This window comes from Gossypium arboreum, chromosome 3, assembly GCF_025698485.1.
Source record: "Gossypium arboreum isolate Shixiya-1 chromosome 3, ASM2569848v2, whole genome shotgun sequence".
NCBI lineage: Eukaryota > Viridiplantae > Streptophyta > Magnoliopsida > Malvales > Malvaceae > Gossypium > Gossypium arboreum.
The window spans coordinates 106,332,242-106,358,223 of record NC_069072.1 but is presented as its reverse complement, the minus strand read 5'-3'; the positions used below and the strand labels follow the sequence as shown (position 1 = coordinate 106,358,223).

The window sequence follows — 25,982 nt, the reverse complement described above, 5'->3', positions numbered from 1 at the left end:
ATTAATCAGAAAGCTCACAGAAAGCTTTTAATCGGGAAGCTCATATAGAGCCATATAACAGGACGCTCATAAGAGCTGTGGTGTGTCTACAACACATGCAAAATCACAACCAATCAGGATGCTCCGAAGAGCTATCAATGGGAAGCTCGCAGGAACCATATAACGGGAAGCTCGAGAGGGCTAATAATGGGGCACTATTTCGAGTTGTGGTGTTTCTGCAACATATGTAGGACAACAACCATTACAGGAAATCGTGTATCCATTGAATTTCATTTATTTAATCGGGACTTGATGTTTGTTAGGCATTTTTGGATATAATATTAATTTCATATTCATAGCAACAATACAATCACATACGCAACATTCAATTCAAGCATATAAATATACACAATTTAGTTACACAAACTTACCTCATCACTTGTTCGTATACAGAAATATACTAATCTGACACTTTTTCTGTTCCTCGATATAACTTCTTATTTGAGTTATCTAGATCTATATAAGTGAATTTAACATTAATTTAATAAAATTCACATTCAATTCCATTCAATTCACATCTTAGGCAAAATTACTATTTTCCCTTATACTTTTAATTAATTCTAATTTCGTCTCTAGGCTCGGAAAATGAAACTCATGAAATTTAACCCTTATTCCAAGCCTAACCAAAATTTTCATATAACGTTTACAGCCCATGTATTTCAAAAAAATTAGAAATTTTCTATGAATTTCACATCTTTACAATTAAGTCCCTAAATCACAATTTCATAAAAATTTACTTTACAAAAGTTGTTTATCTATCAATAATCTTTCATTTTCTACCATAAATTTCAAAATTTTAGCATATTCATCCATGATAACTTTACAAATTAATCCCCAAAATAGCTAGATTAGGTTATTCCGATATCAAAAATATAAAAATTACTAAAAATGGTACAAGATTGCTTACCCAATTAGGCTTGCTTGATTTCTTTCTCTTTCCTAGTGTTTCCATAGAAATTTGGGAAAGAAAATGATAATAATATGATATTTTTGTCTTTTAATTTAATTATCATCTTTAATTTTAACTTTCCAATTTAGTCCTTTTCTTTTTTAATTTCCATGAATGAATCATCATAAATATCTACTAACTTTTATTAATGGTCTAATTACCATATAAGAACCTCAAGTTTCGAATTCCATAGCTATTTGATACTTATAGCTACTAGAACTTAACTTTTACATTTTATGCAATTTGGTCCATTCAATAATTAAAATGTAATTGGTAAAATTTTCTTTTCAAAATTTTCATATAACATTCCTATCATAATGCAGACTATGCAATAATATTAAAATAAATTTTTATTTCTGACTCGAATTTGTGGTCCCGAAATCACTGTTCTAATTTCACTGAAAACGGGTTGTTACAGTTATTCAATTAATTACCCTAACTGCAGGTCTTTAATTGAATCCTCTTTTCCCTGGTGGACTTGTGTCCCCAATGTAACCTCATAACACTTAGTCATTTACTCCATTCTTTTAGGTACTTCAATAGACAAGTAGTTCCCAACAAACTATTTTTACTTAGGTATCTCTTAACAGTTTCCACCCTGGTAGACCTACAAGATCTTTCTAGTACTTCATGGCCCTGATGGACTTTCCCTTCTTACTATTCTCTGGTGGACTTTATTGATCATTCAACCTTGAGCTGACATTCCCTCCCATGAAAACCCTTGTCGTCTACTCATTATTTCAGCTACCTCTTTGTTGATTTCCAAATTAAGATTGTATCTTATTATATCCAAATTTGTATATGTTTAAACAATGTGGGATCCATGAATTCTCTAGTGAACTCTTCTTAGTAGACATTACATTTACCATCTTTTCTAAGGAATCTTTCCCTCATTTTACACATAATTGGGTAAGATGCTTCCTAAGCTCCATTCATCATTGCCTTTGGCTAATCTCCTATTTGTCTCATTAGCCTATGTCCTCAGATGTGCCAAGTTCATTCTATCTTATGACTTGTCATGCAAGTCACAACACTACTTCTTTGTACCTTGGCGGGTCTTCTTGTTTACACCTGTAACCCTATGTTTAATGTCCTGGCAAACTCCTCATGTTGCCATAATTGAGCTAAGGTCTTACACATGTAACCCTATGTTTAATGTTCTAGCAAACTCTTCATGTTGCCATAGCTGAGCTAAGGTCTTACACATGTAACCTTATATTTAATGTCCTTCCGGACTACCCTGTGTTTACTGTCCCAGTGGACGCCACATGTGTCCATAGCTGAGCTAAATTCTTACACATGTGAACCCATGCTTAATGTCCTAACGATCACCATTGGTTGCCATAGCCAAGCTATGGTTTTACACCTTGAATCGTTTCTACGGTGCCAACTCGAAGGACCTTACCACCGTCGTGGTGTCACTTCATAAAGTCGATAAATAGTTGTCATAGTGATGCTCTAACAAGTCAATTGATAACATTCCATAACACAACTAAACTCCCTTAAATTCCCTTAATGATCCACCCATTCCTCCATTCCCCCACTTATTACTAACTTCATCTACCTCGTTAAGGTAAAATTCCCCATACTCCGCACACACTTAACAAGTATTTTCATACATTTCATTTCGCTAAATATTATCATAAACAATATGCCATTAATCAATTTGTCTAGTCAAACCAATATAATTCAGCAACTAGACTTGCAAGAGTTGTAACACCCCTAACCTGTATCCGTCGTCGGAACAGGGTTTCAGAGCATTACCAAAACTTTCAGAACATTTTACAGAAAATTCTTATAATTTACTATTCATCTATCGAGATCATTCTAAACATCACTTTATTAGACCCTCGAGGTCCAATACAGGTATTAGAATTGAGTCAGGACTTAGTCAGGACCTCTAAGAATTTTTTGCGAGATTACAAAATTTTTCCAAAGTTTCAGCGCTCACACGCCCGTGTGGTCCAAGGGACACGCCTGTGCTGGAGGCCGTGTTCGACCTCGTGTAACTCTCTGACTTGCACATACGGCCATGCCACACGTCCATGTGCTAGGCCGTGTGGTTAATTAATTTAATTCAAAATTAGGTGCAGGTTTCACACGGCCAAGACACACGCCCATGTTCTAGGCCGTGTGGCACACACGGCTGAGCCACACTCCAATGTCTCTACCCGTGTGCTCAATTCTGAGCATTCTGTTTCTCAAAATTAAGGTGCAGGCGACACACAGCCTAATCGCATCCCCATGTTACCAGGCAATGTGTCACAGATGGTCTAGACACATGACTGTGTGTTTACCCGTGTGGACAAAATGAAGTCATTTCTAGCTTCATTTCTCATCCAAAATTTCACCCATGACCTGCACTTGAAGCCCACATCCAATACCAACCAATCCAAGCATTCAACTTAAGTAAATTTCATCTTTCACAGGGCATATCACTACAAGCATACATGATCACAACCTTACCTTAATTTAACTTACGCATTCGCAACATTGATCTCATATTTTTAACATAACACATGTGTATATATATATCATAAAAATCTACTTAGTCATACCAAAATGAACCATTACTAGCCATTCTAATAGCTAGGTTACAAAATAACATTTCAAGCCACTCTTGGCCAAGTTTTCCTATACATGCCATTATGCCAAAATGATTTTTACTAATTATACCCCAAATGACTAGTTGATATTGTAACGATGCTGCAGTGATCTGCAACCCTCGCGAGCTTTCTAGCACTATAAAACAGGGGAAAAATAAAATGGAGTAAGAATTACATGCTCAGTAAGTTTGTATAACGAAAACTAAACTTACTAATCTTGTTTATTAAATCTAGGCATACAATGTTATGTTTCCATCCATTTGGCTAAATTGCCTAATCACATACATTCAATCAAACATGTTAGTCACCAAAATCTTCATATCAATCAAGTAACATAGATGAGCTCACCATGCAATATTCCTTCAAGTCATTATCATTTCATCTCATAATTCTCATGCCATATCAAGAGTTATATGTCCATTGAATCATTGAATTCTGTTGGAAGCTCAAGTAGTACACTCGAAGTGTACGATATAATAATCCGTCAATTCCTTATTCAAGGGTACCCCTTAGGGTACTTAACCAAGAAACACTCTCTCGAGCCACATATCGTATAACAGGATTACCAGTCCAGGCTAAATCCCTTTATATAACATTAGCTCAGAGGAGCTCGATTAGGATTACTAGTCTAGGCTAAACCCTAATCCTAATGTACACTCGAGAGATATTATATCAGGATTACCCTTCCGGGCTAAATCATTTCTATAACAGGGTCAATGGGATTACTCGTCTGAGCTAAATCCTGTCCGCAACAAATGCAGGACCTTATTATTTCGAGAAAGCACATATAATCATCGGAATTCAACATTCAATCGGGACTTAACCCATTTATCACCATTTCAAGCATGTATCAAATTTTCCATCATAGTATACAAGAAAAGCACATCAATATAAATCACATTACATACAAACACAACATTCAATTAACATAATTACATGCTTGATTAAGTTACATGAACTTACCTCAACACTTGTTCGCGTTAGAAATCTACAAATTCGAAACCTTTTCTTTTCCTCGATCTAGCCTCGAGTTTGTGTTATCCAAATCTATATAAATAGTTTTAATCGTCAATTTCACATATTTCATATTTATTTGGACTCAGTTTACGTCCTAGGCAAAATTACCATTTTACCCTTAACTTTTTCATAAATTCTGATTTCATCCCTAGGATCAGAAAATGAAACTTGTGCAAATTACTCCCTATACCAAGCCTAACCAAAGCCCCATTACAAAATCTACAACACTTGTACTCATAAAAATTCAGAAATTTTCATCAAATTTTACAACTTTTCATTCTAGTCCTAAATCATGTTTTCATTAAAAATCACTTTGTAAAAGTTGTTTATCTATCAATAATCCTTCATTTTTTACCATAAATTTCTAATTTCCAGCATATACATCCATGACCCATTTTCCATACTTTGATAACTTTTGAAATTAATCCCTCAAATAGAGAGATTAAGCTATCCCAGTTTCAAAAATACCAAAATTACTAAAAGCGGGATAAGGAAACTTACCCAATTAGGCCTTGAAAGTTTTTTTTCTCTCACCTAGGGTTTCCATGTGTCTTTAGGTTGAAGATGATGAAAAATAAAATGATATATTTCCTTTTCATCTTTTAATTTATTAAGTATTTTACTATTTCCAATTTAGTCCTTGCTCTTTTTCTATATTTCCATGGATGAGTCACCAAGAAAAATCTGCATACTTTTCTTAATGTCTAATTACGATATGAGGACCTCTAGTTTTGAATTCCATAGCTATTTGATCCTTATAGCTACTAGAATTTAATTTTAGCCTTTTATGTGATTTAGTCCTTCTCGTAATTAGACACTTAATTGATAAAATTTTAGTATCAACATTTTCACACGACATGCCTATTATAATACAGACCATATAATGAAATAAAAAAAACCTTATTTTTGGGTCGAATTTTAGTCCCGAAACCACTATTTCAATTTTACTGAAAAATGGGCTGTTACAAGAGTACTCACTCACAATATTATTCATACACCAATTTCTCATTTTCCATAATCATACACAACCATGGCTCTAATCATGACTCAGAACATACGTGAATATAGTTTAAGAAAATGACATACTATCATCAATAACCCAAAAATGAAGTACAGAAACTCACCTTAAATCCTTTCATCCTAGCAACTATGCATGACAACTGCATAAATCAGTTAAATTGAGGTCACACAAACCTTAACCCAAAATTCACTTAATAGAAACTTATTAGGAGCCTTTGCCCTCTTTCTTTCTCAAATTCTCGAGCATGGGGAGTTAGGATGTAACATCCTGCCCAGCGAAGTCTTGACTATATAAGTGTTGTTTGTAAAAGTAAGGCTTAATGATTCTGAATGAAAGGAAAGGAACCATGGTGAACTCTAATATGAACATTGTATAGGATATTCTGAAAGAATAAAGCTTATGGCCAACACTGAAAAAAATTAAGTATGACGAATCAAGGAATACTGGTAAGAATATTATGAATACGATGCATAGAATAAAGAAGTATTATTGGCAAAGTAGTGTTGGCCAAAAAGCCCTTTTCGGCATATAGAACGGGCAGACTCTGAAATGGAAATAAATAGACAAGGATCCCCATCTGATTACGATGATAAATGAGATTGAAGTGGTAATCATGAAAAGAATGGTTATAAGGTATGAGTCCACGCCAATGATATAGTACATCCAATAACCAATGTAGTCCCATGCTAACCAATATGTAAGGTGCTGGTTAGGAACTAATCGAATGCTAACTAGAAGGGTTAAAGGCTAAAGGAGTAATCGGATAAGCTTCTTAGAAGTGATAGATTTTGATAAGGCCATTCAGTCTTGATGTGACTTTTATTGAGTTCCCGTGAAGACTTGAGTTAAGTTAAAAGGACACACGGGTTAAGTTAAGGGAGAGTTATCTTCCTTATTAAGAACTAGGGCTAAAAATATATGGCAACATCTCTCAAAGATCAGTTTGAAACCCTGATTTTTGTTATTGATTTTCCCTCCCATCAAGGTATGTTACATAACACTGTTGGTCAAGGGAATTCAGATCTATAAGTATGCTTGGAAAATAGGGTTCACTATAGTAAAACAGGTTTTTAGCGGTGTTTTTTTAGGATATAAGCCCTGCAAAAAATGCCGTTATAGCTAATGCCACTAAATTTTGCGGCATTTATGTGGAAAAATGCCGCTAAAAAGAACATGACTTTTAGCGGCGCTTTTCCCACAAATCCCGCTAAAGAACATGACCTTTAGCAGCCCCTTTCCCACAAACGCCGCTAAAGAACATGATCTTTAGCAGCACTTTTCCCACAAACCCGCTGAAGAACATGACCTTTAGCGGCCCCTTTCCCACAAACGCCGCTAAAGAACATGATCTTTAGCGGCCCCTTTCCCACAAACGCCGCTAAAGAACATGACCTTTAGCAACGCTTTTCCCACAAACGCTGCTAAAAGTTGCATTCTTTGGCGGCATTCGTGCAAAAATGCCACGAATTTCTTTGCTGTTTGAAGTGGGATATACACTACTATCCAATTGCTTCTTTGCTTTTTATCGTTCTTTCATGTTTCACATTTGATATTCCTCATAATTTGTAGTTCTAGTGTTTTTTCTTCATCGTTTACCTTTATTTTTTTCTTTTAGTAATATCAACTATAGCGCTCCCCATGAAATTAGTCTTATAAATAATGTGTTGAAATTCAATTTATTACGGAAGTTTAAATAAAATTCAGTTGAAAAATTTTCTACCACTAGAAAACAACAAACAATAAATACCAACTTTCTTCCTTTCACTAAAAAATGATGTTCAAAATTGTTACACTGAGCTGCAAAATGCAAATCTTATATATCACCAAGATCTTAAGGATTTTTCAATAATTAATCAACAACGGAAATAAGCATTCTACTTTAAACAGGTTCATCGCTGCTATGATGGAGATTTGATACCTTATTCGGTTTCCCTTCAACATTTGCTTTAGTAGCTGTATCCTGACATAACCAACTAACCCAACATATTAGCTATAACACCCCGAATTTGGGCCTAGAAGTATTGGGCCTTGAGTGGGGGTCCGTAAGGAGGTTCTATATAGGTATTTAATTGTGCAATGAAATGAAACAATTAAATGTTTGCTTTAGTGGTTAATGGCTTTGAGCAGTGTTGGAGAAATCTTGGGTTCAAACTTGGGCTTTAGCAAAAATTTTGGTATTAAGTGAAAAAAACCTGGATGCTTGGATGAGAGCCTTTTAAATTATTGTGTTAAATAAATGACACAAGGAGCAATGTGGTCTAGTGGAAGTGGCGTAATTAAGGTTGTATGGGAGCCTGGGTTCAAGCCTTGGCTCTTGCAATTTATTCTGTTTTTTTTTAAGGGAACTTGGACTTTGGCCTTTAGACCTTATAATTAATTGGGGATAAAATATGACACAAAAAGAGCCTGTGGTGAAGTGGCAAGGTGGCGTCATAGAGTTGGCAAGGAGGTCCAGGGTTCGAAACTCATGGCAATCAAAGAGCATTTATTTTGCTAACAGGGGGCGGCAAGAGTTGGTGTTGACTTTAAACTCTGATGTTGGAAGGATCCCACATCGGGAAGCTAACATAAGAGTGGATGCAAAGCTGGCTTTAAATAGAGAGAACCATGAGGAGAGTAAAGGTACCTTTCTTGGCCGATCCCTTTTGCTGTATGGCGTGCTCGATTGGGTTGGGCGTCGGCTAAGAGTGCTCAGAGCGTGGATTAACTCCAGTCTCCTATCAGGTGTGTATTTCTCACTACTCTAGTTGTAGGATGGCTACTTTGGGCCGCGATGGGCCGAAATGGGCCATGTAGGCCCAATGGGCATACGAGCCCAATTGGATAAGTTGTTTGATTGTGTAGTAAATATTGGACTAAGCTAGGTGAATATCATATTTGTGGCTAGATTTGGGCTAAAAGGGCCACACGAGCGTGTGGGCCCATTTGGGCTGAAAATAGACTTTAGAGCCATTCGTATTGTTATCCCTGTTTAGAATACTTTAGTTTACCAATTACAGAAATGCCCTCGACTTGTAAAATTACCAAAGTACCCTCAATTTATAGAATCACTGTTTTACCCTTGATTTACAGAATTACTGTTTTACCCTCGATTTACAAAATTACCGTTTTACCCTCGATTGTGAAATTACTAAAATACCCCTATAGGGTAAAATTACCAAAATACCCCTAGTTTGTAAAATTACCAAAATACCACTGGTTTGTGAAATTACCGAAATAAAATTACCAAAATACCCCTGATTTACAAAATTACAAAAATACCCTTGACTTTCTAAAAATTATAGAAATACCATTGGTTTACAAAATTACTGAAATACCCTTGGTTTGTAGATTTATCAAAACACCTTTGTAGGATGAAATGACTAAAATACCCCTAATAGGTAAAAAAACCGTAAAGCCCCTGTAGGGTAAAGTGACCGTAATACCCCTGTATGGTAAAATGACGAATATGCCCTTATGTTCCGTATGACTAATGTGCTTAGGATTTACATATATTGATATTGGATTAGTTAAGTTTGAGTGATAGGTGGTGGTTATAGTAGGTGATTGATTTTGGAAACGTTTCAACTTCAACCTATAACAGGTGTGTAATAACCCTCGCAGTAGCTTAGATTAATATTCGCCGAAAAGCTGAAATGCTAAAATTTCGGCATTTCAAGAACTTGTGATTTTGCCTTTGCTTAAAGATGCGATAGATACGATATGATCGGTGTTTGGATCGATGGAGCATGTAAGAGTGCAATTTTGTGCACGATGGTAAGTTGGGCCTCAATGGGCTGGAATCAGGCCTAATGGGCTTTCGGGCCCATTTGGGTAAAACTGATAGAAAATGGAATCTGGAAAAGTTGCATGTTAACACGGTTAGTACTGTTGTAAAATTTGGATTAAGCAGGCTTAGTGAGCTAAATCAACATTCGTAGGGCCCATTAAGGGTTTTGGGCCCAAAAGCCCGAATTTGATAAAGTGGGTTAAAGATCATTGTTTAAACACTCAGAAATATTGATAATTGTTAATGAACATAGAAAACCCTGATATTTGGTAAAATTACGAAATTACCCTTATAATATGAAAAGTGACTGTTTTGCCCTTGTGGGCAAGTGACTGACTTGGACTGTGTGGTTGATGGATTTGATTGTGAATATATGTTGGTGATATGAATGACTTGACTGTGATTGTTTGATTCAAATATGGGCATGACATTCTGCATACATGACATGTTGCATGGGTTGGGTTTTATAAATGGAGGAAGTGCTAAAAGGGCTATGCCCCAGTTTACCGAAAAGGGGCTTTGCCCCAGTTTATCAAAAAAGGCTTTGCCCCAGTTATTAAAAGAAGCTAGGCCTTCAGTTATATGATAAATTAGCTATGCTGCCAGTAGAGAGTTTGGTTGGGTGGGTTGAGTTATTCCCCACATAGTGTGTTGGTTGGTACGGGTGGAGAGTAGCGGATGGTGGGTTGAGTAGTCTCCCCAAATGGGCTTGCATACATTCATTGATATTACATGTGATATTGAAATGGGCCTATGGGCCATACCGCTTCTGATAAAGGCTTGACCAATGGTATGATTTATGAAAAGGCTTGCCCAAGATATGTCGAGATCGAATTAGGCTTAGGCCCATCTTTCATCTTGTTAAGGGCTAAGGCCCGCATGCATTATTACTGAATAGGGCTTTGGCCCAGATTGTACTGACACTGTGTTATTCACTGTTTGTTTGTTGTTAGGGATTACACACTGAGTTTTCGTAAACTCACCCCGTTTCTAACTGTGCAGGTAATCCCTAAGCTTAGATGGTTTGGAGCTGCGAGGGACTCGGAGATGGCCACACTACTGTTTCTGTTTCTTTTAATTGCAATAAGTAACCGGTTTATTTTTTTATAAGTTTTATCTTAATTAATATTATTATTTGGTTTTGGGTTGTAATAAGGTCATTTTAATTATTTTTCTGGGATTATTTTATTTTATACCCTATATTTTACTGATAACAATCCAAAATGGGTTAGACTTAGGGCGCGTTTCCAAAATGATAATTGTTTTCAAAATAATGCAACGATACAATTAATCGGTTTATCAAAAATATCTACTTAAATGAATTCCAACTCGTTTTTCTCAAAACCTAACCTCGCACCAAAGTGTGGCAATGGTTGTGGGTATGTCTAGGATTGGATCCAATCAAGAGCTTGGTACTTAGCGACCTTCATGGCTCACCTCCTCTGTTTGGATACCTACCGGTGCATGACTTCCATTCACTTTATTAACTTAGCAAAGACTATCTTTTAAAACACTAAGAAGGACGTTGAAAGAGGCATGGGTTTTCTTAAAAACTTCAATGTTACACGTCGGATCCGGCCATAACGTTTGGGTTGGGTTTGGGGTGTTACATTAGCATGCAAAATATAAAGAACAAGAAAGTGTTCCATTACTAATCATGTTAGATTTAGAAGTGAAAAAGTGACATTCATGCCTTTTGGTCCAAGAGTGACTCCAACCAAATCAGCAAGCTTGTTAACACCAGTCTACAACAAAAGAACATGAAGTAAGCTAGAGCAAACATACAAAGGCTGTGAAGTTCAGTTGAATACTTAACCAGTTAGGCAACTTTTTAGCATTCGAAACAAAGACTAACTTGTAATTTCTGTATGGTTGACCCATCCTTATTGAAATGTAGCTCTTTTGCTGTAGAAATCTTGGGCAGATGAGATCTTTTAAGAACACCATTTCGTCTAATAAGAAATGAAGATGAAGAAATGGATGCTAAAGATGACAATCTGTTGGAAGAAGATGAAAGCTTCTTATCCATGACCAAAACATTAGATGCAACGAATGAGCCAACTAATGACATGGCTGTGAAAGTGGATGCCATCTTACTCTCTTATTAAACTGAAAAATATTCAAAACCATGGTTTTAGAATCAAGGTTATCTTAAATGTAAATTGATGAATAAGTAATTTTTTTTCAAATATTTTAATTTCTACAACTAAAACACAGTAAAAAAATAAATGAGGGTAAAATTCACAAGTAAAACCAATAATTTTTAAAGCGTTCCAAGTTTTAACAAAGTTAAAATATAAACGAATGGATTTTTATAATATTTTCATTTTCTAAAACTCAAAAATAATAATTAAAATATAAAGCTAAAATATAACCTAAGATCGAGAAATGTTTAAGTATGGCATACACGAACTTTGCATCATTCTTAGGAATTGAAGGTAGCCTAGTCACCTTTCGGCAAAAACACTTCCTCTAAGATTTAAGTGATAATAATATATCTTATTATCACTAATGCCTGCAGCCAGACACAAAATTAACTTTATTAAATACATAACAAAGAATTTAACAGAAGGGACACACACACGCACACACATATGCATGTATATATATATTGTTTAATATGCTCTAACTAACAGAATAAATGAACAAAATTTAATATTAAAAAGAAAAGAAAAGAAGCATGCCTCTTGACAGCATTTCAGGCACTCTAATAAGTTGTTCATCCAAATGAATTATTTAAATTTCAGATCATAAATACATATTAAAAAGTGTAGTAAACTTAAAGTAGAATTGAGTTATTGACAACCCTGTATTATCGCCTACACCTTAAGCAGCTAAAAACTGACAGGTAAAAAATCAAAAGAAAGATCCAAAAGAAAAAAAATGAGATCCAAAAGGTTCATCTGGATATTTACTATAATCCATAACATGGGGTGTTTCTGTGTATAATCGGCAGCCAGCTCACAGAAGTGATTTGCAATATCAAAGGCAACAAGATTATAACTTGCATACTCATAATCCCTTTGGATTTACTACACCATCAATAAATATCTCAAACTCGAAACAAAACCATAGCCAACTTAACCAACAATGGAACAGTTTTGCTTTTGGAGAAGTTTCATTTTTGGACCTTTGAAAACTCAATAATATAAAATTGAAAAATCTTAATTTCTAACCTCATGTAAACGGATGACATTTGGGTGCTTTATCAGCTTCATTGTTGATATTTCCTGCTTAATCTACAAAAACAAGCAGAAAAGAAAGAAATATAGATCGAATTTGATGGGATGATTCCCCTTCAACAAAGAGAAGAATGGAGTTAGAAAAAGAAACCTGTTCAGCCATTTTGTGCTTGAGAACCTTGTCTTTATCAAGGATCTTAAGTGTCACTAGTTCCCCAGTCTTGGAATTTCTTGCAAACTTCACTTTAGCAAAGGTCCCTTCTCCAATGGTCCTTCCGACTTGGTATTTACCCACTCTTCCTTTAATTTTGGGTTGATTCATCCTTACCAAGTTTTCAAATTCTCTTCCTCACACTAATATCCAAAATTAACATTGAAATGCTATCAAACATCAACACAACACAATACAGAAACAAGAGAAAAAATGGTACATTGAAACTAAATAATACCTTATTTCCCTAAGAAGAAAAATAAAAACTATATTTTCTACCAGCTTTATATAGAAAACCTAACAGCAAGTACATTGGATTAAACAAATGAACTGGTACATATAAATTATAATATAATTCCCCCACGAGGATCCTTTCCTATTGCTGAAAACCATAACAAATGAACCACGATGATTTATAGTAATTCTCAACATTCCAATGCAAATATAAAGACAACTAAGGAGTAGATATAGTTTAGAGCCAAGGACAAACAATATCCAAACTTAAAAATTCATGCATGCTCAATGAATCAACAAGCATTTAGTTTGGTCACATATTAAAATAACATGAAACTTATTAAAGATTTCTTGAGGAATAATCATGCGCATTAAAGCTTCAATAACCATTAAATAGAAAAAATGAAAAAATAAGAGAGAATTGACTCAAAAAACATACCAGTCCAGCACTCCATTCTTGCACAAGAAGATATTTTTATTACATCAAGTGGATCAAATTTAAACATAAGACTAGGGCCAAACATCATGTCTTCATCTGCATATGAAATCGTAAGTCAAGTGAATATGGTCAAGCACACCATATCAAGACAAATTAAAGGAAAAATAGTTCTTAGGGGATGGTTTCTAATATTTATTACAAAGAAACATACTATTATCTAAGAATCAAATTCAGTTCCAAGAAAGAAAATATTACTTAATGTATTGCAAAGAAACCCGAGCAATTTGGCAATCCTTTCGTTAAGTTTTAACCTCCTATTAAAGTAAACCAGGTTGTAAACCAGCAACTCTGCACCACTACTATTTATAGAAATTAGGCCAAAAGATGATAAGAACAGCTTTTAAAATATGCTATTCTAATCATCTAGGCAACAAGCATGACATTGCAGTAGAAGAAAATACCCTTTAACAAATTGCAAAATGCAACTATTCTCAAGTAGCAGGTAAGGATACTTACAGCAATTAGCTCAATTGCCACCTGAGCAAGTTTAGATTTGTATGAGAATTCGATGAAGCTCAAAATAAGACAACAAATGATAATTTCTTAAAGTGATAGGACAGTGAAAGAAGGTCATTTATCACTTCATGTATGGATATTTTTGTAGAAAGTTACCCTCATGGAAGATAGTTAGAACTACTACTCTTATGTTTGTAAAGATTTGAAAGCCCCAAATGCATGGTCTCATAATATTTTAAAAAAATATTAGAATAAGTTACTAACCAAAGAGAAAAGCATCCAAACTTTTGTTGGGCATATATTTCTAGACAAGCATCTTCTCTTCTCCTTCAACACAATAGCCAAACAATCTAACCAGATTTCAATGTTGAAGCTTAGAGATCACCGCCACTCCATTCATAAATTCTTCCAATCCTTGCACTGAAGCTTTCGACAATATTTTTACTGCTATTTCCTTCCCATCATCTAATGTTCCTTACACACAAAATTCAACTCACAAGACTTGATATAAAAAAGGAAAATGTCATTTCATTGACAATGGATTTGCAAATCACCATTATTTATTACCTTGTAAATTAGACTAAAACCACCCTACCCTAGCTTTTCTGCCTTGTTTAATTTTAGGTGTAAGACGATTGAAAACTAATATAATAGAAATAAGAAACCTAAATTAAAAATAGTAGAATTTTAATACGACTGAAAATTAAAGGAACTAAATTTCAAAAAACCCAAACAAAAAAAAATCAAAAACCTCACATACTTGCTAAGACTGAGTTCGCTGCTGGGTAGAGTGGCTAGGCGTCAGGAAATTGGGTGTTTTGGGTTTCGAGAAATCAAAGAACAGACTGAGAAATAAAATAAAATAACAGGTTGAGAGGATTTTCGGGTATAAAATAGAAGAATAGGTTGAGAAAGGCTGAGAAAGAAAAGGAAATTGGGAAAACGGAATTGGGGGAGAGAAATAGAAGAATAGGCTGAGAATGGTTGAGAAAGAAAAGGAAATCGAGAAAGAAGAGGAAATTGGGGGGAGAGAAATAAAACGGCATCGTTTCAATCAAAACTAAAAATTAGCGGTGTTTATATCAAAATGGCGCCGTTTTCTTTAAAATAAATTGATTTTTTCTGTGTTTTTATCATAAACACCGTTATTGCTTGCCTTTTGTAGCGTTTTTATCATAAATGCCGCTAATACTTGACTTTTTTACAATTTTATATTGAATTATTATATCTTTCATATCAATTTTAAATAAATATTTTTTAAAAAATTAAGTAATATTTAAAAGAATTAGATAAAATTTGAAATTTTATATAATTTTTTATTTAAGAAAACAAAAACAAAAATAAAAAATTTCAAAATATGAAAATATGAAAAAAACAAAAAGATTTTTTAAAAAAATTCTCTTTTGTAATTATATATTCTTTCAATATTTTAGGAAATTTAAATAACTTTTCAATTTACTAATTAATTTTGTATCTCTAAAGATGCATGGGTTAGCAATGTTTTAAATTTTAATATATATAAAGTTTATCTATTATCTCTTAAATAATTTAAACTCTATTAATAATTTTAATATATTAAAATTAGTATTATCTCTTTACAATTATATAAGAAATTATTTAATATGTAAAATTCAAAACAATCAGTCATATACCCAAAAAATTTAAAATTATTTTAAGTAATAGTATTTTCACTTTTAACATATATATGAAATGGTTTAGATTTAATATTTTTAAATATAAAAGCATTAATTGATTGTATAAAATTTCATCATTTAACAAATCTCAAATCTAAAGTAAACCTCAAATCCTAAACCATTTAATATGTATAAAGTTTATCTATTATCTCTTAAATAATTTAACGATAACCATAATTTTAATATATTAAAATTAAAATTATCTCTTTACAATTATATAATAAATTATTTAATATAAATTAAATAAAACTAATTAATCTAAACCCTAAACCCTAAACTATAATGATAATTAATTCAATATTTTAAAATTAATACTATCTCTTTTACGATTATATAAGAAATTATTTAATATATAAATTAAAAAAAAACAGTCATATACCCAAAAACTTTAAAATTATTTTAAATAATAGTATTTTAATTTTTTCATTTTTAACAAATATTTTTCTATGTTTTTACTTTCAATTTTTTCTACGTGTCATTTTTTTGAAGAATTTAAATATTCAATTAAAAATAAATTGTATTTTAATTAATATAAATAAACCAGTTAAATAATAAATAGAAAGATAAAATATTTTTTGCGGCATTTTTGATAAAGCGCCGCTAAAGCTCGATCTATAGCGGCGTTTTTCAAAATGTGCTGCTAATGGTCGTCTTATAGCGGCGTTTCCTAAAAAGCGCTGCTAGTGCTCAATCTATAGCGGAGTTTTTCAAAAAGCACCGCTAACGCTCGATCTATAGCGGCGTTTTTCAAAAAGCACCGCTAATGCCACTAAATCTCAACATAAAACGATGGCCTTGTGCTTAATTTTTTTACGGCGTTTTTTAACAAGCGTCGCTAATACTAGATCTATAGCGGCTCTTTTTGAAAAACGCCGCTAATGCTCGTTCTGTAGCGGCGTTTTTTATCCAAATGCCGTTAAAAACCTGTTTTGCTGTAGTGGTTTAGTGATATGTCTGGGTTTAAAATGATGATAGTGGTTACTCAAATGAGTTCTAATGAAGTGTTCCTGTTCTTCAAGTCAGATGAGGTTGTAGCACCCTGCTAAATGTTGGATCTGAAGGTTAACCTTCCCTTTTGAGGTCATCCGGTAAGTCCCTACGCTGACTCTTGCATGAAATATGTATGTTATAAGAACTTCTACGCTAAGTGACCAATTAGTGAAAATGAAACCAGTAAAGTATGATGCAATAACTCAGATACGAAATGAAAGGTTCATGATCATGTATGTGTAGAATATATGAAGTTTGATGGTCTAAGTACAAGGCATGAGTCTGAACGATTATAGTGTGCATATGAGTCTAAAAGCATGAATTTGTCTATCCTAAGCAAGTCATTGTATGATGAGTCAACGCATGATGAGTTTGTATCTGTCACTAGAGTCATCAAAGGTGTTTGTCGAGACTAAAATCATGAATTGTCGGGACTAAAATCATGAATCTCTGAAATGACAAGTTCATGGCATTAACGCTAGAGACCATATTGCGTAAGACCGTAACTAGTGGGTTATGGAATCATATAGGACAAAGACCATATCGTGTAACACCGTAACTGGTGGGTTATGGTATTATATGGGAAAAAGTTAAGGAAGGTTATTTCCTAATTGTGGTTCTCTGTGTGTCCTAGGACAATGAGGGTAAAACATCACTTAGTGTGAGTCTAGGAAACCCCTTATCGCCTAAATTACCAGGAGAAGGAAAGTCTTTGTGGCAATACTCTGGACAGGAAAGCCTTTGTAGCGAGTACTAAATGTAAAGGAAAGCATTTGTGGCAATACTTTGGACAAGAAAAGCCCTTTGCCGAGTACTAGATGTAAATGACAACCTTTGTAGCAATACTCTAGATAAGAAAGCCTTTGTGATGAGTACAGGATATAAAAGGCAACCTTTTTGGTAATACTGGATGTAAAGGATACCTTTGTGGCAAAATTTTAGAAAGGTAAGCCTCTATATAAGAATGCCTTTATAGAAAATATTCTAAAGGAAACACCTTTATGTTGATCTCTATCAAACTAAAGCCTCTGTGTAATTCTCTGTAAAGGAATCATTCACGGTTATATCTGAAAAGAAACTCCTCTGTGGCGCAACCTAAGGGCAGGTTACCTTGGTGGCAACTCTGGAAAGAAAAGCTCTTGCGATGAATACAAATGAAGCATTTGCAGCTATTCAAATAAAAGAATGCCTTTGCGACAAATTTTGAATGAATGGCATGTAAGGAATTAGGAAAGAATGACATGTATGGTTCTTTGATGGCAAAGTAAAGATAGGACTCTGAAGGTATGGTAAGTGTAAGAGATAATGTATAGATACGTAAAATAAACTAAGTACCCAACGAACTCTGAAAGAAAGGCACCGTACGTAAATGAAATGACGAACCCCGCACAATAAGAAGAAAAGAACAATGAAGCTAGAGAGCGCCAAAATAGGTGATGAATCTAAGATATGTGTTATAGGCATAGTCTGGGTTAAATAATGGGCATAGCCTACCTCGCATGAAAGTAGTGGGAAAGTCAGTAAGTATGAAATAATATTTTAAGTTTGTAAATAAGGTACATGAAATGGTTAAATACTGTAAAGATAAGATTTAATAAGGGACATAGAAACTGAAGAGATATCAAGTATAGTACACTCAGTAGAAAGAAACGGCAATTTGAGTTCGAAGCCTAATAGAGTGAAAGCTTAATGAATGTAAAAGGAAGATCAATCCTTAAAGATCCAGTAAGGAATACAAAGGTTTAAGGTAGAAAAGAGTAATTACAGTCTATTAGAGAAAATCTTAGTGAAGTAACTGCCAGAAGGGATAATGGAAAGTCAAAAGACACATGAAAGACATATAAAGCATCGATCACGCATGATAATTAATCAGGTATTTAAGGTTTAACTCATTAAGTTTTTATGAACTTACGACGGTTATTACATGTTTTAGGTTGCAAAGAAGTATGTGTCAGAGGGACGATGCTAGGTTCTCTCAAAAATGAAGTGGCGCGATGGATTGTTATGCATATAGAAGAAGTTAAATGGCATGCTTAAGTCTGAGCATAAGTTTATTAAGTAGCTTTCAAAAATGTATATAGTAGGCTAAGAGATAAAATAGAAATCAATGAAATTTTATTAGTAAGAATTTTATATGTAATTCATACAATTTACACCCACAAGGGAATTAGTCATATTCATAGATAGAACTTGTACATAGGTAAAACGTTTAAGTTACATCTGTTATAGGATGTAACACACAATACTCGAATTTGATTCATCAGGTCGGGTGGAGGGCGTTACATAGAAAGCTTATTAATTTCACAATATCTCTACTTTAAAACTCCAATTCTCAAAACGTTTTCTCCATGTAGAGCTCTCTTGAGTTCTTTTCTTCTAAGGAGCAACCAAAGAAGACAAAGCAAATAAATTGCAAACAAAATTAAAGAAGATTTTGCTTCTTTGCAAGAATGTCATCTTTCACCTATATATATATATATATATATATATATATTCTATACACGGTCTCCCAAAACCTCTTAGCCAATTTTTGAAAATCATTACGTCTCCCACTATGGAACCAAACGGTTCCATCCTAACACAAAATTGCAACTCAACTATTTACTTGACAATTCATAATTTTTCCCAAAATTCCTGGTAGAGTCCACCAACTTACCATACGTTCAATTAGGTCCCAAATTTCCTTTAAATTTGGGACCTTAAAGATATTTGAGTGTGACATAGCCATTCTCATCCGTGCTAAAATTTTCAACAATACTTTGCTAAACAAGCTTCTTTTTCTCAGATAACTTAGCACCAACAATCTACACCTCCTTTATCTGATCAAACAACACAAATTTAGCCCCAAACTCAGCCAATAGGCTACCATCATCACAAATACTAAGTTGAGAAAACATTGCTCACAATTCAAACGTTACTTTTTTACTAGCAGCATCAGTTACAATATGTGCTTTCCCAATATGGTAATCAATTATACAATCATAAATTTTTAGTAGCTTGATCTAACAACGTTGTCTCATATTCAACTCCTTTTAGGAGATGAGGTATCTGACAATCTTGTGGTTTATACAGATATAGTGTAACAGCCTGATTTTGAGCCTAGTTGAAACAGTGGTTTCGGGACCACAAATTTGAACCAGTGAAACTTATTTTTATCATATTTTTATGGTCTACAGTTTTACGAAAGGATTTGATGAAAATTTTGTTCAAAGATTTTGATGTTTAAGCACTCAATTTAGCAAAAAAGATTAAATTGTAAAAAGTGCAAAAGTTAAATTCTACATGCTAGAGGTGTCTAATTGTTATGAAATTTTAAATTGAAGGTCCTTAGATGGTAATTAGACCATTAAGTTGGACAAAAATATAAATGAGGTAAGAGAATTTTAGTGTTTTAAGAAAATGACATTTTGGTCATTTAGTAATTAAATGAATTAAAAAGCACAAATCAAGCAAAAATATTGTCCATCTTCTTCTTGCTTATGCTGAAATTTAGAAGGGAAGCCATAGCTAGGGTTTGGCCACTTTCAAGCTCGATTGTAAGTCCGTTCTTGCCCTGTTTTTAATGCTCTTTATATTTTTAAAGTCGTTATCACTCGATCTATCTATTTCTACCATTAATTTGAGAAATGATTAAGGTCTAGGGTTTGACCCGTGTTAGATATGTGTGTATTTGGATGTCTAATGGTAGAAAATGTGTGTTTGGTGCATGATAAACAACTTTTTCTAGGTGATTTTTTATGAAAATGTCAAAAGGACCAATTTGTAAAAAGGTTATAAAATGTGTGTAAAAGTGTGATTAAATGAAAAATGTGGGTTTTATAAGAATAAAAGAGGTTCAGTTAGGCTTAGGAATTGAATAAATTGAATCTATTTCCATTTACGAGCCTAGGGACCAAAATGTAAAAATGTCAATGTTTAGGGACAAAAATGTAATTTTGTCGTAATGTGATTTTTGAATTAAATTGAGTAATGTGAATAATAAATGAGTTAAAGTTTCTATTATAGATTAAGAGAAACGAGGTTCGGACCTAGATCGGGGGAAAAACAAAGTGTTTGATGATTAGGTCCTATTTCTACTATTTTTGTACCGAGGTCAATTCTTATGTAAATAATGCATTATTTTAATGATGTTTTAATTACTTTACTATTGTATGATTTATGATTGACCATTGAGCGTGTTCGACAAAGTTATGACAAGAGTGAAATCCCGGTTGAACCTTAGGAATAAATAGGATACAAATGTCATGACATTAGGGTTACTAAGATTACGTGTAAGACTATATCTAGGATATGGCATTGATACAAGACTTCGTGTAAGACCATAATTGGGCTATTGGCATTGATACGAGATTACATGTAAGACCATATCTGGGATATGACATGTAAGACCATACGAGATTACATGTAAGATCATTATTTTACTCAATTAAATCCAAAATTCATATTATGGTAAAATTACCATTTTGCCCCTATACTTTTAACCTTTTTACAATTTATTCCCTAGGCTCGTAAAATAAAAATTCATGAAATTTCACTACACCCAAGCCTAGCCGAATTTTATACATGTTCACAATAGCCCATATATTTCACAAGTTCAAACATTTAACCTACAATTTTCACATTTCTCAATTTAACCCCTAATTAGTAATTTCATTAAAAAAATCTCTTAACAAATGTTGTTTAATTAACAGCAAGGATTTATTTTCTTCCATAAAACTTCAAAACCCTAGCATTGTCATCAATGGAAAATCTCAAATTTTGCAAATTAGTCCCCTAGTTAGCTAGGTTAAGCTACAACAATCTCGAAAACATAAAAATCATTAAAAACTGGACAAAAATGCACCTACATGCACAAGAGAGAGATGACCATATTTTGAAGCTCTCCCATGGCTTCCTAAGTCTTCATATTTTGCTAGTGAAAAGGAGTGAAAATATGACACTTTGTTTCTTTTATTTTATTTGTTTTGTCATTATTAACCAATTTACAAAAATAACCTTTATACAACTTATTTATTACACCAAATGCCAAGCCATCATATTCCACTATCTCTTTAATGGGCTAATTACCAAATAAAGACTTCCACATTAAATTTCTATAGCTATTTAATACCTTTAGCTAATAGAACACAAATTTCGTACTTTACGCGATTTAGTCCTTTTCATCAAATTGAACATGCAAACGGTAAAATTTCTTAACGAAATTTTTATACTATAATATTATCATGCTATAGACCTCAAAATAATATAAAAATAAATTTTTTGACTTCGGATTTGTGGCCCCAAAGCCACTGTTTCAATTTTTACCAAAAATGGTTGTTACAATGCTAGCATGTCCTAGTTTTCTATGCTATAATAAAGAATTATTTTCATGTTTATCAAAAAGACATATGAGTGAATCATGTAAATCTTCACAATGTACCATATAAAAATTTCTCATCCTATGTCCTATAAGCATAATCTTATTAAACATAATGTCAACTATTTTAAAACTATTAGATTCAAAAATGACATTAAGACCACTATCACACAATTGACTAATACTTAGCAGATTATGCTTAAGACTATTAACATAAAGCACATTTTCAATAAGAGTTGAAGAGTTTATTCCTTCTACTTGTCCTTTAAAGTTGTCACCAAATGTAACTACTCCTCCATTTTTAGGCTTCAAATTGACAAAATGGCTTTTATCACCAGTCATGTGCTTTGAACATGCACTATCAAGGTACCATGAGTTTTTAAGTGAATTCTCCACCTTGAAGTAATGCTCCTTTCCTACAAATATAGAATTAAACTTTGATTTTTGGTACCCAAATTCTTTTTGGTCCATAAGCATTAGTCCCTATAATTGTCTCTTTAGGTATCCATTTTGTAAGGATGTCTATATCTTGAGAGCTTATGAGTCATTTGGGGACCCATATACTTTTAATAAGTTTTCCTTTGTAAAAATTTTGGGGACCTCTATGTTTATAGAAATTAAAACTAGTTTTAACAAATTTTTGTTTCTATCTTTCTCCTCTAAAAAATCTTTTTGGTAACACTTTGCTAGAATGAGCTTTTTCACTCTTAAGCAACTCAAGTTGGTTTTGATGATCATCATGAACTGTAACACCCCAAACCCAGCCTGGACGTTATGGCTGAGCCTAGATGTAACAGCCCGATTTGGGCCTAGTCAGAACACTGGTTTCGGAACCACTGTTCTGAGGCCGGAGAAATTATTTTAATATTATGTTATGTGTCATAGCATGATTATATAAGTACATGAAAATTTTGGTGAATTAATTTTAGCGATTGTGAGCTTAATTACGAAAAAGGACTAAATCGCATAAGGGGCAAAAGTTTTTTTTTGCTAGCCAAATGTGTTAAATAGCTAGAGAACCATAATTGGAGGTATTTAAATTGCAAATAGACCCTTAAATATAGGCTTCCCATCCATAGAGACAAAGATAAGACAATTTTCAAAGTTAGGTGGAATTTGGTGGCTTATTTGACTAAAAATAAAATAAAATAAAGAGGGAATGATATTATCTTCTTCTCATCTCTTTCTCCACCAAAAATACCAGCAAAGAGGATGTTTTTAAAGCTTTAAAATTTCATCTAGGTTATCCTCTTGTAAGTAAGTAATTTTCATAGCCATTCTTGGTAATTTTTGTACTTTTGGGACCCTTGTAACATGAGCTAACTAATGAGGGGACCATTTTGCAAAATGGTTGAAAGTATAGGGTTTTTTCATGAGAGTATTTATATTTTTTTCTGAATTTTTATGGAAGAAAATAAGTCTTGGTTGTGTAATAAACAACTTTTGTGAAAGGAGTTTGCATGAAAACACCTAAAAAGGGCTATTTTGTAAAGTTTGTAAAATAAGTTGTAAATGTGTGAAATAATTGAAATTGTAAGTTGCTATAGTTATAAAAAGAATTCTTCTAGGCTTGGTAAAGGAGGAAATTTGATAAAAATCGATTTATGAGCCTAAGGGCAAAATCATAATTTTTGTAAAGTCTAAGGGCCAAACGGTCATTTTGCCAAATTTTCAACTACAGAATGTTTTAATTAATGTAATGATTAAATGATCGAATTTCATCATGTTAGATCAAGAAAATTGAGATTTAAGCGTAAACCAGAAAGTACGAGGTTATGGACTAAAATAGAGTAATTAGCCGAAATTGCATTCGAGGTAAGTCCGTGTGATTAAATAAGTATGATATCCATCTTATTGTGAATATACTTTAAATCTATCTTGCTATGATTGTATTGAATTTTATGTTGAAGATATTGTATATGAGAAAGTGATGCCAGATGTTAATAACATGTATGTGATGATTGAATGCATTGGAAATTTGATGGAATATGATATTCCATTGAAACGAGTAAGTTGGGTGTAAATAATCCAACTACATGGTTATTATGTGTGATTAAATTGATATACCATAAATAGTTTGATCGTGACTATGAGTAATGGTATGATGAGACTTATCATGATAAACTCCCGGTTGAACTTTAGGAATAGATTGGATAATCATGCCATAACATTTGGGTGATATGTGTGCTAGTGTAAGACATATTTGGGACATGCATCGGCCACATTATGAGAGCTAATGTAAGACATGTTTGGGAAATGCATCGGCATTGAGACGAGAGCCAGTGTAAGACATGTCTGGGACATGCATCGGCCTCGAGATATGCAAGCTAGTGTAAGACCTGTCTGGGACATGGCATCGGCCTCGATATATGAAAGTCAGTGTAAGACCTGTCTGGGAGATGGCATCGACTTAGATACGTGAGCCAGTGTAAGACCATGTTTGGAACATGGCATCAGCATCGTACCCTATGTTTGAGGCTTAGTGATTATCTTGTGGTATTCCAAATGGTTCAACGGAAAATTTATGATTTAAGTCGAAATGACAGAGCTTATGGCTATGTTGTGAATGGTACAGGTACTTACATGAAATTGATGAGATGTGAATTCAATTCATATTGTATGATTAATAAGGAATGAATATGAATAAGTATATGAGCATGTTGAGTAACATAGGTATGCATGCCAAACTCATGAGAAATAATTTCGGTTTATGACGCACATTTGGTGAGGATGTAAATAAGTAAGTCATGCCTATGAGAATGATTTTGTGATGGCCTTATGATTATAGGTCTATACTTATGATGTATAAACATGTATTTTTACCAATATGGTGAAAATGAATTAATAGGGTGTGATAAACTTAGTATCATTAATTTACACAAAAACAGTTTTGGACAGCAGCAGTAGTCCGAATTTGAAAATCAACTAAAAATTGTGGAAATTGAGTTTTAGGCTGAATAAAATATTAAATTAAAGATTAATGAGTCTAGTTTCACAAAGAAGAAACAGTGTAAGCAAAGGAGTTTCATATTATGAAATATTTAAATTGTTGTTAGACAGAGCCAGAGTGATTTTGAAATCCCCTATTCTAATTTGAGAAAATAATTGAAAATTTTAAAAAAATAGTTATGGATTATAATTTATATTCTTATAATTCTTAATGAGTTTACTTCAATAGAAATAGACGGGAACATCATCCGAGCCCCGTATTATGAGATAATTAATTTTTAGTGAAGAGGGGTCGGAACTATCAAACAGCAAAAAAGGGGTAACTTTAAGGAATAAACTGTACTTATTGGCTAGACCAAAAATTCTGAAAATTTTGTGGTAAGAATATATGTGAGTCTAGTTTTAGGGAAAATTAGCGGATCTTAATTTGGAGTTCCGTAGCTCCAGATATAAATAATTTAGTAACTATAACTCGAGAAAATAGCTTGACTGGAACATAAGTAAAAATGCAAATAGGGTTGTATTATCTTGAGAAGCAAGTTGATAAATTGATTATTATTTTCATACGGTCTTACTAAGCTATAAAGCTTACCCTCTCCTTTCCATTTCTTTAGTGTTGTCAAGTTAGCTAGGGGTTGGAGATCGTCGGAGGCAGCATCACACTATCAAGCTATCACCTTTGGAGCATTGATACATGTGTTAGCGTTTTCAAGTGAGTGGCATGTATAGGAGCTCAGTTTTATGATATGAGTTATTTTGGTTAGCCAAATGTATTGGCCTATATTGAGTTATTTGAATCTAGCCATGAAGTGTGGCTCATATTGATTATGGTTTGTGAACTTATCTATCTATGCTATGTTCTAATGCTTGTGATATGATGATGTGATTATGCTTGTTGGCCATATATGGTTGGTGTTATGAATTATGTGCATGATGAATGCTTTATGACCAATCGAAATGGTCATGGCCATGAACTAAATGTGTAATATGGTAATAAGATGACGATTATG

The 25,982-nt window shown here is 33.4% G+C and overlaps 1 long non-coding RNA gene across 1 annotated transcript; it reads left to right on the top strand.

Moving 5' to 3' along the window:
• The first annotated feature begins 8,253 nt into the window (after positions 1-8,253).
• Positions 8,254-10,625, top strand: LOC128290430 (uncharacterized). Its single transcript, XR_008280278.1, has 2 exons — positions 8,254-8,356; positions 10,404-10,625. It is a non-coding gene; the product is annotated as an uncharacterized LOC128290430 (long non-coding RNA).
• Positions 10,626-25,982: the final 15,357 nt, after the last annotated feature.